At 39.5% G+C, this 15,305-nt stretch overlaps 1 long non-coding RNA gene across 1 annotated transcript; it reads left to right on the top strand.

Annotated features, from left to right (window-relative positions):
• Window positions 1–4,390: 4,390 nt before the first annotated feature.
• LOC104915771 lies at window positions 4,391–11,236 on the top strand. Its single transcript, XR_004162324.1, has 4 exons — window positions 4,391–7,529; window positions 8,206–9,655; window positions 10,601–10,676; window positions 11,018–11,236. It is a non-coding gene; the product is annotated as an uncharacterized LOC104915771 (long non-coding RNA).
• The last annotated feature ends 4,069 nt before the right edge of the window (window positions 11,237–15,305 follow it).

Below are 15,305 nucleotides of genomic sequence, written 5' to 3' on the forward strand. Positions count from 1 at the left end.
TCTGACTTTGCCAAAGGTGCCACAAGCATTACCCTGGCTTCTGAGCCATTTCCACAGCTTTATTTTCCCATTCATTTCAGTTTGTGTCACGCATATACGTCGCTCTGAAAGCAATGCCTCATATTTAGTTCCATGGAAACCACTACAAAGAGTACAATAACACTGTATGATAGAGCAAATTTTCAGCTATGGAACTCCATTTTTCAGTATAGTTACCACTGTTATGCATTTTTGCCAGTGTTGAGCAGGAGCTTGCGTGCCACACTCGTAAACATCTGCATCAGCAGAGGTGACACTTTGCTACAACGGACTTGTTGCTGAAACACACTACTCACTGCCTCACCGTGCTGACTTCTACTGGTTGGTCTCCATAAACATTCAGCAGTGTCAGTGGGTGCATTTTTTTCCCACACGGAGGAATTCAGTGACACAGCTTTGCTCCATACACACTTCTGTGTCAGACACCATTCTGTCAGACTGCCCCTCTGCTGCCGTCTCTCACACGGCAAGAAAATGAAATGCAGTACTGGTGGGAAGGTTTAACCTTCTACTGCCATACCTCCAACATCTGCCTCTGATGTCATGGGCCAACATAATAAAATAGGAGGCATTATTTTCAGAGCAGCCCTTGTTTACTATTATTTAGCTGCTTCTAGACAGTCTTGTCTATACTGCAATGTATATTCATTTTGGTGTACCTGGGAGATTTTGCTGTAATACCTATCACGCTAAGGAGCAAACATGCCAGCAGATTGATTTGCTATGGCAATAGCAAAGAGTCTGATACCTCCAGGCCTAGCTGAAGGCTCATGTTTCACCCAGCAGGCTTCGGAAGACCGCACTGTTATTTCATATCTTGGCTTAGAATAATGTGATAAATGACCTCTTTCGTGCTTTGTAGTCTCTCTTTGCTCCATTTATTTGTTGCCATCAAGCTCCCATGAATATTTCATCATTATTTCTACAAAACTTTGCCCAGCAGGTTACATGCATGTTAGTGTCTGAGAAAGTAGAATCTATCAGTACCCAGCTTTTGAAGAGGTTTTCCATTTATTCATAGCAGAGGAGTGGGAAGGGTCAGAAGAAGTGCTGACTTAATGAAGAGATGGAGGAAAATGAGAGTGAAGGAAACTGAGAGAGCTGATCATTCTGCAAGCTGTTGAAGGCAATATAATAATACAAACATGCACATATATATTTTTTTCTTGTTTACTGTAATTGTGACACTGCTATGTCTTTTACAGACGCTCAGGAAAGGCACTGCAGATTCACTGACTTCATTGACTTTGTCCAAAAGGAACAATAAACTATGGGAGGAAATCAGCAGCTGACCTTGTGCATACAGCTTGTTCAAACCAGCTGGAAGCACTGTGCATTATCTGGCAGAGCAGCTCTTCCAGAAATAAAGAGATAATGCTAGAACAATGACCTTGATGAGATCTGGGCTGTTTCTGTCTGGGAGAGGTCATCTGCATGTATTTTCTACACTTTACTGACTGACTGCAGAGCTGTCTGAACAATTCCTATCTCTACCATTTCCCAGCTTTCGTACATCCATGGTAGTTTAGGGGCCGAATATTAAAATTCACTACAAAAAACAAAATTCTGTGAGTTCCATACCACGCTTTTCCATTACTAATTTTCTCTGTATGCTTTGGAAGAGATGGATGGTTCTATGTTCTGTGTTTAGAAACTGGCTGGCTCATAGAAGAACAACTCAAATACAAAGTGGGAAGAAACGGTAGAAAATGTTATAGGAGATGGTAAAAAGGAAGAGCCTGAGCTTTATTTGGGTAGAAGAGTCAACAGGTAGCTGCACGTTGGCGTGTTTTTTTTTTGTTTTTTTTTTTTGNNTGAATGGCTGCTGGTTTTGAACAGTAACCCAAAGTGACGTGCTAGTTTTAGCACTGCAGGGGTGAAAGATAAGCTGCTTGACAGCAGGAGCTCCAGTCGTTCTTAAAGTCTTTGCGTTCTTAGTTGGGATGAGTCTTGATTCTTCCTAGTCATAGTGCCTACATTCTATTGCCTACTCCTAATTCAACAGGTGGCATCTCACAGCTTTCTACTGGATTAAAACCAGCCCCAATGATTCGACGTCAGTCTGCAAATTTCTGTCAAGCGTAAGGAGTGTGCACCATCTTAACTTGTGAAGTATTCATAGGAAGACCTCTAATTGCACAGACATAAAGACAACCTTACATTCCCCTATGTATAAAGGTCGATGGAGCCAGGACCTTCTTCCCTGTGCAAAAAATCTGAGATGTCTGGGACTGTTTGGCTTGGAGAAAACCGAGAGAGGATTCATTAATGCTTATGAATATGTAAAAGGTAGGAGTCAAGTGGATGGGGCCAAGCTCTTTTTGATGGTGCCCAGTGAGAGGACGAGGCTTAAATTGGAACAGAGGAGGTTTCACATGAAGTTGAAAAAAATTCTTTGCTGTGGGGATGAAAGAGCACTGGAGAGATTGTGGAGCCTCATTCTCTGGAGACATTCAAGACCCACCTGGACTCTTTCTTGTGCAGCCTACTCTGGGGATCCTGTGGGAGATGGACTAGATGATCTCCAGAGGCTCCTTCCAGCTCCTGTGATTCCATGATTTTTTAAAGTAACTTCTTGAAGTTATGCAAACATCTCTTACTAATGGTGAAAGATTGTAGGGACTAGGTTTTTATACACTACTCTAATGCTTCTCTGTGCCAGTTGTGTGGATGCACTGGGAATGTTTTTTCAAGCGTTTTTCTTCCTGAGCACTGATTGAACATCCTTGAGTGAGTATTTATTATATAAACTATCTGCAAGACTGTCGCTTTAAAAAAAGAAAATAATAATAACCTGAGGCTTTCTCCTGTGTCTTTAATAGCTCGTTGCCCATTATGTGCACCCATTGGATAACTGAATTTTTTATGTTTTTGATTCTAGGATAATTGCTGAAGTCTTGGAGGATAACAAGATACCTGGAGCGGTCTGTTCTTTGGTCTGTGATGGAGCAGACATCGGGTAGGTAATGTTTCTTGTGTTTTATGAGTATATATCTAGTGTAAACATACTATGTATTCCAACTTGCCATTGTGATATTAGCTACTAACAAGTAACTTACCAGACATTCCAGTTAAGTGAAGAAATGAAGAGACGTGGATCAGTTTTCATTCTACTGCATGTAGTTACATCCAAAGAATACGGCCTACTTAAAATTTCACTCATCTTACTCTTTTTCTGATTTATTTTTTTTTTAGTCCATCAGTTTTTCAGACCATTAGAGAAGAATGAATGTCTTCAGACAAGTAGGGAAGAGTGATTCCCCATGTTCCATGCTTACACTAAGCTGCGCACCTGTGCATGGATGTGTAACATTGCTTGGAGGCTCTAAAATGTGTAAATTTCTCCGATGCATAAATGCATAGCTCAGCATTTCAAGAGAAGTAATATCAAAATAGATGACAGCTATTAAAGTCGTAGGGATGCTTATCTTCTTAGGGAACAGAAGAATTGAAACTGATCTCATTGTGTTCTTTGGCATATATTTAATTGTACAGGTGACTCACTTATTATGTGGCATGAAACAGGGTGAGGAAGCTGTTTTGTCCCTCTTCTCTGAGTGATAAGAAGCTTTCCTGATGGCTTTTCCATTGTTTACCCAATGTTTGGTTTACATGGGAGGTGTGAGCAGCTTTTCCAGCTATTTACTCTTCCTGCAAATGTGGTGGCATGTCCTGTTGTGCAGGACAGCAATGGCGAGAGATGGGAGAATGGACCTGCTGTCTTTCACTGGCAGCACGGAAGTGGGCAAGCAGGTAGCACTCATAGTTCAGGAGAGATTCGGTGAGTGGGAGTCTTCTGTTTCTCTTTTTTTGTGGTTGGGAAAGGTAGGATAAACCTCACAGGATTTTAAAATACAGCTTGTTTCACCTATCTCCTCTTTTAACATTTTTTTCATCTTGCTGGAGGGAGGATGAGGAAACTCCCCAGATCTAGCTACTCTTTTTTCTTCTAGTTCAGTCACAATTCAGTTGTTGGTGGTTTTCCCCCAAGATTTCCACAAATCCATTTTACTGCAGTTAATTCGAAATTCTTGTGACTGTCTGACAGAAACTGACAAATGACAGTTTTTTGGCAAATCCATTCATGAAAAAATATCCCTTCACCTCTGCTCCTTGTAAATATGTGAGATACATCTTCAGATACCTACAATAAAAATTGCATAGGTGTGAACCCGTGCACAGTTGCAGGGATCTAAGTTTTTAGTTTTAAAAAGAATATATTGTGGACAAGATTATCCTAAATACCAACAAAACAAAACAAAACAAAAAACAACAACAACAACCCAGAATAGATTGCAAACTTTCATTCATAAGTAGATGGTGATTCCTTCTTTCAGATTTGAGATAAAGCAGTTGCTAGGGAAATAATTAAGACTGCTGAAGTATTAATTTATTCATTTTTGCATGTGTAGCATCTCCTAATCTTCATCTGCCTCATATTATTTATTCTGCAGCTTGTTTTGCTTTCTTCTTTTCCTTTCTAGTGATATTTACCTCATTTTTTTAAGGTTTTTTCTTTTCCAGCTGTTCTCCAGGTGCCATTCTTCACAGTCTGTTATAGATGTAGTATTCAATGTAATTTACTCCAGTGCAATTTGTTCACAGTGATGCCTAAAAATTTCTGCCCGGAAAAGAAAGTGGAATGAAATCTAAATCCAATTACTGATGACTTTGCTGAAATGCATACTGAATACATGTACAACTCATGCAATTTTTGTATGTTTTTATTAGGCCAAAGCCTCCTGGAACTGGGAGAAAACAGTGCCATCATTGGTAATATGCAGTGTGGAAATTTAGTCCCATAGACATTATTAGAAACTTCGTATACATATGTTTGTAACAAATTGTTCTTTTTTTCCTTTTTTCTTTCATTGGGGCTTAAAAAGTGCTTTGTAGAATGTTCTTGTGTGATTTTATAATCTTTTTCTGTCTTAGGTGTTGCTGAGGGGCATGATTTAAGATAAAAATGAGAGTTCAAACTCATGTTATTAGTTTTGCACTGAATGGCATGCGGTGGTGAACAATGCTGCTCGTGGAATTTGACCTTAGGATCTAAACACTTGAGCACAATTTTTGGCACTGCAGAGTAAAAGGACATGTACATATATATGCACAGACGTATGAGTGACATCTATGACAGTATTTGACCACTTAAAGTATTTGGAAGTAGAGCACATAGGTATTCATTTCAATAGCCTGTTTCAGGCTGTGTAGGTGACTTAAGTCCTGTTCTGATGAACAAGTAAAAATGAAATAAATACTGTAAAAATGAACATTAGAAAGAGTGAAAATAGAAACCACCTGAATACCTAAATTGCCATTCATATTTTATTAAAGCCTTTTCCTTCACTTTTCTTGTCTATATTCTGTCTATAATATTAAGCACTTTCAATAATCCAATTTGAGCAGTCTTTTTTTTTTTTTTCTTGTATAGAGCAGCATGAACTTGTTATATAGTTAGGGAAGAATGTTTATTTTTTCATACAAAAGTCCATTTTTTTTCCTGAAGTTGACTTTAAATGAAGGCTTAAACTTTACTTGCTTGGACTTTGACTCAGATTTGTCTCCCCTAAATTCTGTGGGTCTGGTTAAACTGAGTGATGTTTTGGGAATCCTCTGGGTCTTAATGTTTACTTGCTTTACTTCAAATATTTCCATATCTTCTAGCCACAGATTTCTTCAGCTTATTTTCATCTTACATTTACATTGGGTAGCTGTGCATTATAGCTACTATTTTTTTTTGTGTGCCACCTGGGTACACTTCTCTTCATGCTACTAGACTTCTCATGGAGGGAAGGTGGAGAAGGGCAAGAATTTGATTGTACTTTATTGAATTAAAATGAAGCTGATTTTTTTTTTTTTTTGCAAGCTTTGTTGTGAAAGGCTCTATACAGTAGTTCAGAAATCTGTTTATGTCCAATTGCATGTGTCTTTAATTCAGGTGTGTAAGTATGGGAGTTTTAAGGCGTTTTTGTACATAAGTCATTTTGAAAACAATGCCTCCTATTTATGTCCATGGGAACTGTAGCAAAGAGCTCAGTAACACTGTTTGGTAGAGCAGATTCTCAGGTACAACGTAGTCATCACCATTAGCTATGCATTTTTGCCAGCAATGAACAGGTGCCTGCATACCATGCTCATACAAATGTGCACCAGTGGAGGTGAGCCATTGTTTCTCAGACGTTGTGACTGCACAGTTGCTAGGAAAATGTTGCTCATGCAGTTTCTTTCATCTGCTCAATCAAATGGAAATCAGAAGACATAAAATCCAGACTCTGCAGGGGGTGTGTGAGGACAGTCCAGCCAAGAAAGCCATTTTGCTCCATGGGGCCTGGCATTCTCATGTTTCTAGAGAAAGGTTGTCTTCTCTGCTCTATCTCTAAAAGTTTGAGCCGTCCTCTTAGTCAGTGTTGTGTTGTAGCAGTCACACTGGATGGTGTGAAGGGGTTCCGAGAAATCCAGAAGGATCACTTGTTTTCTATCCCAAAAGATAGAAAGTTTGAACATCACATTACCCACTGAGGCTTACGTCTTGAACTTTGATGGGGAATTCATGCTTCACTATTTCATGGACTTCCATTTTGACTATGGTTTGTAGTGGTGACACCACATTTCATCTCTGCTAATGGTGTCATCCAGGAAATTGTTACCATCAGCTTTGCATTGGTTCAGTAGATCCTGACATACCTTGCTCCTCCTGTTCCTGTCCCATTTGTGGCACCCCCCTGGTGCAAACTCTGTGATATTCACCATCATTTCCAACACACTGAAGCTGATACTCAGCTCTGTACACAACTTCCTGATTGTAGTTCACTGACTGGGGCAAATGAGTTGTTTGAGATGCTCCTTATTTTGTGGTGTGACAGCTGTGTGTGACTGTCCTGTACATGGTGTGTCTTGGCACTGTCAGCACTGCTGAAACACACCACCTACTATGGTAGCATCCATTGTTTGGTGTCCATGAATGTTCAGCAAAGGTTGAGTGTCACTGGGTGCAATTTTTACCTCCCGGAGGGATTCAGTTACACATTTGTTTTATATACACTTCCATACCAGGTGCTGTTTTATCCGACTGCCCCTCTGCTGCCATCTGCCCCATGGCAACAAAGTGTAGTGGACTAACTGTGGGAAGGTTCAGCCTCTACTGCCATACCGCTGCCAACATGGGTCAACATAATGAAATAAGAGGCACTACTTTCTGAGCAGCCTTTGTGTGCACTCATGTGCTGTGCTATTGTTGTTATTCCTCATACTTCTTGAGCGGCTTGCTAGAATTTATTGCATGCCATTTAGTGTCTTAAATCTAGCAAATTTAGAGAGCCCTTGGCGCTTAAACACCATTTTGCACCTTTTCTCTTTGCTTTATTAACATACTGATGTTTAACTTCTGTTAAGTGTTTGAAGATGCAGACCTGAACCTAGTCATCCCATCTACTCTGTTTGCTGCTGTGGGTACAGCGGGTCAGCGATGCACAACTGCCAGATGACTGGTGTGTAAATCTAACTGAACTGGTTTGGATAGCTCTGACTTAAAAAATTAATTCCAAATTAGCTCAAAATGGGCTAAATAAAGTGGGTTTTTGTATCCTTGTTTCTTTTAAATCTTCACGATTTGCCTTCTTGGTGGTGCTCCTGTTTTCAAACTTTCTACGGTATTCATTTAAGCACAGCATTTGCTAAATATGGGCAGCACTGCCTCTACACTTCCTTTGGCACTCTTCGAAGTGCAGTAGTAGTTCAGGAGGAATGACATAGGCTTTGCTGGCTTACAGTCTTCTTACCACGTTTTCTTTAGTTCCTCCATGAAAGTATCCATGATGAAGTGGTGGGGAAGCTTGCAAAGGCCTATGCCCAGGTCCGCATCGGTGATCCATGGGATTGAAAGTAGCAGTTTCCAACTCATGGGTTTAGGAGACATTTAAGTTTGCACCTTTCTGTTTAAATTCTAAAGCGATTATAGATCAAAGATACCTAATCTTAATTTTAGCAGTTTCCTAGAGAATGGTTATAGCTAGTTTTATGCAGAATGCAAGCCCTGTAAGGGAGATAAAGAACCCTGCTATCACTGTTCATCTTGGGCAGATGAAATAGTTACTCATCAAATTTTGTAAGAATGTTATTAAACTTTACATTTTCCTGAAATAATGTATTTGGATTTTTCTTTAGCTGACACTCTATATGGTCCCCTTCACACTAAAGAAGCAGTGAAAATGTTTCTTGATGCAGTAGAACGAGCAAAACAACAAGGTGGCTCTGCAGTCTATGGCGGAAAGGTGAGTAACTTTTATTTTCCCTTCTACAGTTAATTTTCTAGGGAAAAAATGCAGTAGCATTGTGGCTTAGGCCAAGATTGTATTTCAGTTTATGTCATCAATTATGGGAAGTCAGTCACAAAATGTCCAAACTGAAGTCCTGTGCTTACAGTAATGTAGAATACCAAGAAATGGCTGAGTTTTCAGCAATTCCCCGCACTGCTCTTCCATCTCAGAGGATGGTGAAAATACTGACAGCAATGTAAATGGTGACTGTCGGGCACATCACAAAGAAAAATTGCTGTTCTATTCCTAGGTTCACTGTATCAAAATTTGAGAAATGTTGAAGATTCAAAGAAGTCTCCGACACATCTTCATTATTTGCCTGAAGTTGCTTCCTGTTTATTTCCATGGAAATGACAGCAAATACAAAGAAAATAATAACACTGTTTGATAGATCAAGTTCTCACCTACAAAGCACTATTTTTCAACATATTCAACACCATTAGCTATGGAAATGGAAACTATGTTGAACCAACCACTGTGATTGGCCTTGCCCATAATGCGCCCATTGTCCACACAGAGACATTTGCTCCCATACTGTACGTGCTGACATTTAAGGTAAAATAGCAAAGTGAATTGTGCCTGGTGTCAGGGATTTCAGGAGAGCATTTTCCGATGTGTGCTGTGTATATATGCAGTTTTCTTGACAGTTGAAGAAGCTGTTGTTCTGCACTGTAATGGCATATCTCCTCACATAGCTACGTTTATGCGTGTTCTGTGAAGAGCACTGATATTGAGTTAAGTCTGTGCAGGAACAGATCTTCTCATTTACGTCAGCCTGCTTTATAGCAAGTTTTGTCTTTCTCTGCATTGCTGGGGATATCCTATCCTTGATTTGTTACAAATGTATTTGCAAAGTGGTATTCTGCTTATTTGCATTACACCTGCAGTATACTGCAATTTCCTTAACAGTGCTTATTTTTAATTATTTTGAATAGATGTGCTTCAACTATTGTTATTCCTTCTTTCTAGGAGGAAGAGGAGATATTTGCTTGGAATAATGAAATAAAACAAGGTCTTTCCAGCAGTATCTTTACCAGAGATTTGGGAAGGATTTTTCGCTGGCTTGGATATAATTAAAAATATTTCTTTACAGTATTTAAACTTGATGTATTTTGTTTTGTTTCTATACCTACATATGCTGCTAGCTGAACGTTGTTTAGCTCTTGTTTTATAAAAGGAGTCTTTGCTGATCCTGATCAGTAGTTGTCTTATCTTTGTCCACAGACCACGGGGATCTGACTGTGGCATTGTGAATGTCAGCATCCCAACGAGAGGGGCAGAGACTGGCGGTGCTTTTGGTATGTTACTTTCAGTGTATGCTTCTTCTTTCTATAAACAGTGAAATCTCTAGTGCCAGATCTAGTGACTTGACATTATTCCTGAGCTTTCGTTTTTCAATGACTCTTCATTTATCTAATGATGTTATTAGCTTTTCGTGAAAAGAAAAACTTCAGACGGAGACCAAGTTAAAGCATTGTAAAATTAGTTTAACTTGGGTCTCATTATCTTATTTTTTCAAGGCTTTAATCAATCCATGTAAATAATTAATCTGAAGAAAGGAATGAAGTTAATTTGAATTGCACTGCTGTAGCAGAAATGAGAAAAATGACTGGAGGTAGTTGGGGTCCATCTTGTAAAAATACGTGTGTTTGATTTTTGAGTACTGCACGTATCTTTTTGTTTCTTTCATTAAGGTGTAGTAACTGAAAAGTATGTTCAAAACAGGGACACGGCTGAGTGGAAAACTGTCTAAATCTAAGTTTTATTTAAAACAGTCTTGAACACATTTTTTGTATATGTTTGCATATGCACACAAAAACTAAAGCATAGACTGCTTTGTGAGAACTTCCCAAGATTTTTGTCTCATTTATTTTTTGAGTACACTAAGGAAAGTGGAGGAGGGAAGCAGAGATATTCATCTGATCATTTGAACAGCACAAGAACCAGCACATTCTAGTACAACTGTCTCATGTTTAAAGAAAATATCTTTAAAACAACATCCTCTGTCGCCAGCATGGTGAGATTTTCAATTTCAGGCAGGTGGTTTTTGACTCAAGAAGGGAAGAGAGAACTAACTGTATGAGTTGTATGTAGTGGTGACTTGGTAGTTTATTTCAGGCTTAGAACAAAGGATAGGGAAGTTTATTCCATGAGTTTTTACAGTTGTTGAACCTCCTTGAGTTAATCCAGGTTCCCATGCTCCAAAAAAAATTTTGTTTTCATTTACAACCTTTTTCCTACAGGTGGTGAGAAGCATACTGGTGGAGGAAGAGAATCTGGAAGTAATTCATGGAAGCCTTATATGAAAAGGTCAACGTGGTAAGATACATTTCTCTTTTCAAACAAATACAAAATTACATACAGACTTGCTAAAGCCCCCCAAAATCTCTGACTACAGGACGTTATCTTCACTAAATGTGAGATAATCACGTAAAAGTGCAATTTTTCTATCTTAACATGTAAGGAATCGTGTCTGTGTTCCCAATGGAGAATGATTTCATTAAAGACATTATTTATTCCTTAAGATAAACATGTCCTTTTACAGAGCAGGATGGTTTCTAGGATCAGGAAATATAAATTACTCTTTAAAAATTGTTTTTGCTTTATAATGCTTTTTCTTTTGCCTGATGTTTAACAATGAGATAACTGAAACTTTTCAGAAAATACGTGAATAGGAACCACAGAGAGAGGGGCCAGTTTTGCCTGTGCGTGGGTGACTTATTGAAGTGTTGGATATCTCTCCATGAATCTTGTGAAGATATCTTCTAGCAGTCAGGCATTGCTATTCCCTCTTGCTATCTCCTGCATTTTCCTGTGCTGACTCGGTTACCATGGTCAGAAGCTGTGTGCATAGGAAGGAGGCTGCATAATCCGTCTCGCTGATCTCTAACAAATTGTTTCTCTTCCAGTACAATCAACTACAGCAAGGATTTACCTTTGGCTCGAGGAATCAAGTTTCAATAACAACCTTATGAATGACTGTGCCCAGGAACTCTCCTAGCATTTCAAAACCACGTACCTTCTAAAACTCGTGGTGAGGAAAATGGTCTGAAATTCAGCTACTAACAATGCTAATTCTGTCAGAAAATCAGATACTCTCAGAAAATGTGTAACTTCTGATGTATGAAATCACTACTTCAGTCTTCAAATATGGAATACAGAATATTTGGGGAGAAGGGGAAGTAACTGGAGTTAATAAACTTGGATTGAGGTGGCCTGGATAACCTTCCGTTGCCTTATCACTGTCCTTCACTGTCTCTATCCCTCGCCTCCTTACCATTTTCCCATTTGGTAGATCTGTGCTTCGAACTACACGTTGAGTTTTGTACAGATACCTAGTGCTCTGTGGGTGGACAGTACGGGGCTATTTTTCAATGCATAAATAAAACCTACATTTTGTGAAGCCTCTTGGGTTTCTAAGTTTTTTTGCTCATTGTTTTGGAGCAGGAGCATTCAGCAGGCTGGCCGCTTTTACACACTGAGCTGACGGCGAGGAGAAGTGTCATTAGGCTCAATGAACCACTTCAGTTTTCCTGCCTCTCCTTCAGAAAGCAAACTTTAACTCCATACAGCATTACAGCAATCATGCTAAACTATTTTTTAAGTTTAACTTGAAATTTTGATCTAACAATTCTTAATAAAACCATCTTTTGAAAAGCTTTGCAGAGGACTCTCAGCTTCAAATACTTTTGTAAGTACATAAAGTGCATGTTATAAATAACCCCACTGTATGCACTTTCTGTAGACAGATAACAGATAACAGATTTTCTCTGTAGGGAGGTTGTGATTTCAGGCTGACTTGTGCTGAGTGCACAAATTATGATTCCATAGACCATGTTATCTGTATTGACATTCGACTACTATGGCAGTGCAAGCAATAATGGTAACATTTAATCTGCTTTCCAAGCAAATCATGGCTTGGAGCTACTGGTGTATGCAACATAATGGAACTTGCAGCTATAATACAAATTCTCCCAGCATCTTCCATGGTTGCAAAAAGTTAATTACCATTTATTGTGTAACACCAGTGAATAACAAGTGTTAAATGACACACAATCAATAATTTATTCATTAGAACAGTATTGCTTACTGTGCAACGATATTGATGGGAACACTGCTGCAAGTAACTTTCTTCTTGCTATACTGTTTTTAACTGCAGAAAAACAAACTTTATCTTTTATTTTTACTTATAAACATACACAGCAGCTGCTTCTTTTAGTGAATGTTAAAAATTCAGAACTGCAGGCTTTGAACTGCTGCTACTCTTCTGCTTTATTGTATCCTATCACAGTTTCTAAAAGCAGGGGAAGTTGTGGATTGCTGGCACTGGAACCAGGTGAAGCTATTTGTCAACAGTAGACTGCTAATTAGATTTTGCAAATAGCAGCTGAATGTGTTATTTACAGCAGTGTGATACACTATTGTCTGTGGAAGAGAACACAAATTTTTAAGACTTACATATGAGCAAGTGACTTAATCACAGAAAATAAAATGTTTGAGTAGAAGTCATGGAGGAGCAAGGACTTTTGTAATGCCTTGTATTTGGTATTCTGAAGTATATTCCTACCTGAGGAAAGCGTGCTGTAACATGGTATATTTCTAATGTTTGTACACAACTGGATCGATTGCAATCCTTCATAAAGTTCTTTGGCCCCTGAAGTGTTGTTTTTTTTTTTTATATGAAAAATGCAATCCTGTTCTTCTGAAGGTCTCTTATATTCTAGCACAGTAACTATTAATTATTTGTTGCGATTTAAATCCACTTTATTCTGTCAAAGCCTTCGCTGGTTAATACAATTCTTATACAACACTTTAACTCCAAAAGACAAAAATAACACTGTTTCATCCAAGTACTCACCTCCAGGGGATAACAAATTATTTAAGAGGTATGTTGGTTGCTCTGAAAGTAGTGCCTTCTATTTATTTCCATAGAAACTACAACAGAAACAAAGAGTTTAATAGTTTAATAGCTAGAGATGTGAAAGAAAGCAGGTGGTGTTGGTTATTCAAAAAGCCCAGGCACTCCTGTGGTGAAGGGCATGACTCACATTACTGGCAATAAAATCCTAGATTAGCAACTCCCATCCATTAGTGATCCTCATGAAAGAAATTGGATGGTTGCATAAGATTGAGGGGAACTTGCAAATCCACTGATTCTGCAACAGAAGTGTGAATGGACACCTTTTGTTCTGCTCATGTTCTTTCTGTTAAATGTGCCCTTACTAAGCCAACTAGACATTGTTACTAAAAATACTGCCTTTTTTTTTTTTTTTTTTCTTTTTTCCATTAAGTAAGCAGTTTAGATAGGAGCATGCTGGCAGGAGCATGCTGGCAGCAGATTGCATAGTGCTGCTTCTCCGGTGTTGCAATTTGCACTGCTGCCAAAAGGTCCTGAGCCAGAAGCCACAGTTTGCTCAGACCTCTGTGCCAGTGCAAGCCCACCCAGCACAGCAATTCATGCTTTAATTGCACTACAGTGTGTTATGTAATCAGGCAAAAAACAGAGGGTGTGCCCTTCGAGTCCCAACAAAGACCGTCACAAGGCAGTGTCCCCAGAGGTAACAACTATCAGAATTGGTGAGGCTGCTGCAGATTTACAATTTTCCAAGGGAAGAAGTCTGGTGATAATGAGAGTACAACTGGGAACCATTTTCCCAAGCGGAGCCAGAAGTGGGCTGATTATGCAGTAGTGAAAATCCTATACAGCTTAAAACTTTCCAAGTTCAGTCACTTTTCTTGGATGGCTCAGGACACCACACGGTTATAATAAAGCATAGCAGTACACCCTTATGTGTGCATTGAAATGCTCAGGTTGTTCAGCAAGATGTTTTTATTAGAAAGCAGTCCAGGGAGCTGGAAGTGTTTTGGGCCTCTCACTACAAAAAGATGTTGAGTTGCTGAAATGCCTTCACAGAAGGGCAAAAAAAAAACTGGTGAAGGGGCAGAAAACATAATTTATGAGGAATGGCTGAGGGAACTGAGGCTGTTTAATCAGGAGGAGGCTCAGGAGAGATCCCATTGCTTTCTACAACTACCTAAAAGTAGTTTGCATAAGACCGTGTTGGTCTTTTTCCTCAGGTGACAAGTGAGCATGAGGAACTGGCCTCAAGTTGCACCAGGACAGGTTTAGCTTGGGTGTGAGGAATAGTTTCTTACGGAGAAGATGGCCAAATTCTGGAAGGGGCTGCGCAGGGCGTTCACAGAAACAATGGGTAAAAGATGGTTCACAAAAGCAAATATGCGGAGGCTGCTAAAAGAATGGGGATGGCAACAAGCTGGGATTAGGACAATGTGGGGGAGGGGGGTGGAGGACATAAAGATAAGAGTTTGAGAACAGCTCAAGGGCATTTAGTGAGTAAGTGATAAGAAGTAATAACAAGGCAAGTTAGAACTGGTTTGGGGGCTACCCCTCCCACAGGGTCAAGAGTTTACAGCAAGGAAGACTATGAGCCTTCCTGAGGAAGATGATGAGCCCTTCATCCCAGGACCATCAGGAGGAGACCCCTGCTGCTCACGACACACGCGTGAGGGGGAGGGACCTCGAAAATATGATGAGTATGTATGTGAATTCCAGGAAAATCACTCTGTTTAAGTTCGGCATATATCTGTACCAAGCTCTTGCTCTACAAGTTAGGTACAAGTTAGGTGGATCGATCCCCCTTGCACCCAGTGTATGTGCACCGCTGCAGTAAACATGCCTGCTCTATATCCTTAATCTGGCTATGTCGTGTCTCCATCTCTGGAGGGTGTTTAAGAAGTGTGTGGATGTGGCAGTAAGGGACGTGCTCAGTGGTGGGACTCAGCGGGTCAGTTAGATTTGGTGATCTTTAGTCTTTTCCAACCTAGATGATTCCATGATCCTAAGAACAAAACCAAAAGATATTCTTACTAAATAACGACAGTTGACCAGAAAAAAAGCTGTTAAAGAATAAAAAAGCATGCTCTATT

This window comes from Meleagris gallopavo, unplaced genomic scaffold (assembly GCF_000146605.3).
Source record: "Meleagris gallopavo isolate NT-WF06-2002-E0010 breed Aviagen turkey brand Nicholas breeding stock unplaced genomic scaffold, Turkey_5.1 ChrUn_random_7180001850368, whole genome shotgun sequence".
NCBI lineage: Eukaryota > Metazoa > Chordata > Aves > Galliformes > Phasianidae > Meleagris > Meleagris gallopavo.